This window comes from Apium graveolens, chromosome 8 (genome assembly GCF_009905375.1).
Source record: "Apium graveolens cultivar Ventura chromosome 8, ASM990537v1, whole genome shotgun sequence".
Classification (NCBI taxonomy): Eukaryota; Viridiplantae; Streptophyta; class Magnoliopsida; order Apiales; family Apiaceae; genus Apium; species Apium graveolens.
In genome coordinates, this window is record NC_133654.1 from 21,720,806 (window position 1) to 21,724,998 (window position 4,193).

Below are 4,193 nucleotides of genomic sequence, written 5' to 3' on the forward strand. Positions count from 1 at the left end.
ACCGGGATGGGGTCCTTTAAACGTTTGTCACCAACTGGGCCGTTCTGACGTTCGACCATACTGTCTACCCGGCTAGGCAGTTACAAATGACGTAGATTCAGACCGCTTCCAGGTCTTCATCTTTCGGCTGACCAGGCTTTTTTTTGCAACGGCCTCTGTGACTGAAGCTTGCACTGAGATGATGTCCTTATTATCTATGGTGAAACTAGGTGGTGGTGGGTGTTCATGAACCGTGTTTGTCATTTTCTCGGTATCTCATTTGTAATTCTCGTATTCTCACAGACGGCGCCAAATATTACGCCCGGATCTCCTTCGCTCTGATAGAACGGACTTCGGCCTCCTAAGAACATCCTTCGACCTCTACCTGAAAAAAGAAGAGAATGCGAGGGATTGTCCCCCCGATTCACCTTCGGTGTGAGAATAAGAATCTGGATGTAGAGCGGATTTTGGGAATACAAGAAAAGCAGAGAATATGTGAGAGAATATATGTGTCTTTGTCTTACTATCCCAAGGGTCTTATACCCAAACTTGCCATGAATGCTCGTCCGTTACACCTGAGTAATGATGAGTAGTGAAAATGGGGTGTTATGATTATGTAATCCTAATGGTTGGAGGAGTAATGGGCCTTGGCCTGCCGAGCTCTGTGGGCCTTCGACCCATAATTACGTCGAGCCTTCGTTCGTTGGGCCTTATTGGACCCATATCTAACACATACAGAGAACATGAAAACAAATGCCTCACTTGCGAGATTTAATTATTCATCTCACGGTCGGGAACAATTAAAATTTAAAGGCAATTTAGTTGGTTCGAAGCATCAGGGAAACATTTAAAACTCTTAAAGTCGTACGGAATCGATGTCAGTAGTGGCCTTTGTGATTCAATAGTTGGCATTCAAACGGATAAGTCACCAATCTCCCTTCATATTTAAATATGTCAAAAATGGCTCAAATATCAATACTTGAGATGAGGGCCCTTAATGTCACTTTATGAAAATATGATCCTATTTCTCATTTTAAAACAAATGATCGGATTCCGTTTTTAGTATTGATGAAAAACGCGAATGTGTTTTCCGTTTTCTCTTATTTTCATTTTTTTCATTTTTAACATTTAAAACGTGACTTCAATTCACGTTTTTCCAATCAAAACATAATTCCAAGTTGTGTTTTCAAGTTGAACGCTACCTGTATTAGCCTTTTTACCATTTTTTTATTATTTTTTTTATTTTTTACCCAAAATATTAAATAATATTATGTTTTCAAATTTAAAATTTTATTCTAAGGGATGTTTTGTTCGTATTTTATTCATATTTATAAATATTTTACTATTTTTAAAACACAAATTCAGAATTAGTGAACCCTTAAATTGAGAATTGGTGAACCCAAAAATAATAAAAACTGGGTCCTAATTTAACAATTTTTAACATTTTAAAGTTCAACAATCCGCTTTTGGATTTTAGAAATATTAAAAAATAAATTAATAAAACGTACACTGATTTAGTGTTTAGGATTTAGGGTTTAGGCCTTAAACTCCGGAACCTAAACTCAAATTTAATCTAGGGCCCTAAATCCTAGGAACCAAATTCTAATTATTAATGGCTTTTAATATTTTAGGGTTCACTAATACTCAATTTGAGTTTTTAAAAATATTAAAATATTTGTAAATATGAATAAAATACGAATAAAGCATCCCTTAAAATTACATGTTAAGTTTGGAAACATAACATTATATAATTTTTCGGTAAAAAATTTAAAAAAATGCAAAACGATAGACCATGTTGGGTTTTCGTTAGAAAACCAAACATAACCAAACATGGGGCCCCTTTTTGACGCAAAAAAACACAACAAAAATAACACAATCTCAAGTAATGTTTTCAGACCTTCAAAACATCAGCTTAGATTGCGTTTTTTTTAAAAAAAATTGAAAACGAAAAACGCAACATCGTTTGTGATAAATTTAAAAAACTCAAGACGAGACTTCGTTTTAAAGTGATATTTGCGGTTATTTTTTGATAAATCGATATTGGGCGCCATTTTCCCCTCCCCAAATTGTAGCATTTGGGGCCAACGCCCTAAATCTGTTGGAAACAACAACTGCCAAAAAGAAACGTCGACAGCAGGGTTCGAACCTGCGCGGGCGAACCCAACAGATTTCAAGTCTGTCTCCTTAACCACTCGGACATATCGACCTACATACCGTAGTTTGCTTGTATACTAAAATGAACCTGATCATTCTTATTATATTTTCAAGTCCTACCATAAGCTAATTATAGAATTCTTTGTTAAAGTTTTTTTTCTGATTCGGCCGAGACCGTGCCGGACACAGCAACACACTGAATAAAACCCTAATTCAACAGATTTGGAAAACGACGAATAACTATAGCAACACGACATACTTACAAGACTTCCATTTCTCCGCAGTACTTCTATACATAAACATACCCTGTAAATTTCGATCCAAGTAAATCATGCTTCAATATATATATAATTTTTTTTTGTTTCGGAAAATAGGAGCTTCGAAACTTCCAAGTGTGAAGTTATACGTACCAAGTGCTTCCTTGATATATTATTAAGAGTTAAGAGTGAAGGGTCCCCTTCCAAAGCTTGATCAAGCTGACTATTAACTCAAAGAAAACCTAAACATCTCTACCAGAGCCGGCTCCAGCATACCGGAGGCCTGATGCAAAATAAAACATTCAGGCCCCTAAATAATTCTTCTTATCTTTTGATGTACAAAAGGTTCAATAAAATTTTTGTAGTCTAGTTCAACGGCCATTTTCTTTTCTATAAATAACAAAGATAAACCATTTAACCTCTCCTGTGACATAGTTGATCGAAGATAATTTTTTATCAACTTCAATTTGGAGAAATTTCTCTCAGCGGTAACTACTGTAACGGGTATTTTCAATATTATTCTATAAGCAATCCAAGTGTTAGGAAAAGGAAAATGCTTATTATTAAAACTTCTATTCATTGTATTATTCATTGTATCTACAACTCTTGTCGGTCCTTTTTCCATCAAAAAATCAATTTTTCTTTAAGGCATATATTTCTCCCAATTTCCAGGATCCAATAAAATATCTAAATTTTCATTGTTCACATCCTGATTCTCCGTCACAAATTCATCGTTCACTACATTATCGACAACATATCTTAGAGTTTCGTCAACATTCTCATGATTTCAATTATTATTATCCACAATACAAAACCTCTGTATCTAAATTCTCATCATTCACAATTACATTTTCAGCAGGTAAAGATAAAGATTCATCAAGAATAAATGTAGGTTTCACATACTTATTCATGGACCCTTCGAGAGATTGGGAATAAGTAAAGACGATGTGTATATGTGATGTGAGAATGAGATTGAACTTTTTGTAATTCCAATGGATTTTGTATAAGTTTAAGTGAATGTTTGGATAATTGGGTATAGACACTTGAGGCCCAAAAAGTAATACTTGATTATTATTAAAATAAAACACTTGTATAGTAATATTTGGCTTCTATTTATAGGATGTGTTTTTTAATTTTTTAATTATAATTAAATTAATCCATATATAAATATAATACTATAAAAAAATTTGGAGGCCCTTAAAATTGTGAGGCCCTAGACACCACCCTAGGCCAGCTCCCGTGAGACGGTACTGATATCTACCACCTTCACTCACAAGTCACAACTCACAAGCAGTTGAGCAGAATAAATATAGATTTCATGCATGCTCACATTTTTACTGTCAGGTTAAAAATAAATGGCCAATCACAAGTTCACAACCACCACGTTAAAAGTTTCACTGCGTACGTACCTAAAAAAGTTTCAACTAATAAGATAAACAAGTTTCCGCTAGTGCAGGAGTTGGTCAAAATTTTCGTAAATATCTAGGCATCAAACCTGAATAAATAAAGAAGCCGCAGTAGCAAAATAACACAAACTTTAAACATATCAAAAAACATGAATAAAGAAACGTTTCAATAAGAATCCCAATCCCAGTCCCTTTCATTTGGTTTCAAATTTCACAGTTTTAAATATTAACTTTTCATGCATTGCGCTTTAAATTAGTACTTATAAATTAATAATTGAGATAATAGAACCTTTTAATAAAAAAATCTACCTTTTTTCTCTAAGCAGTACCTCCCCCCTCCCCCCTCAATAAGATATATACAACTATAAAATCTTACAAGTACAACACCAGTACGATG

The 4,193-nt window shown here is 34.1% G+C and overlaps 1 non-coding gene across 1 annotated transcript; it reads right to left on the reverse strand.

The window, feature by feature from the left end:
- Nucleotides 1–2,104: 2,104 nt before the first annotated feature.
- On the reverse strand, nt 2,105–2,185 carry TRNAS-UGA (transfer RNA serine (anticodon UGA)). Its single transcript has one exon. It is a non-coding gene; the product is annotated as a tRNA-Ser (tRNA).
- Nucleotides 2,186–4,193: the final 2,008 nt, after the last annotated feature.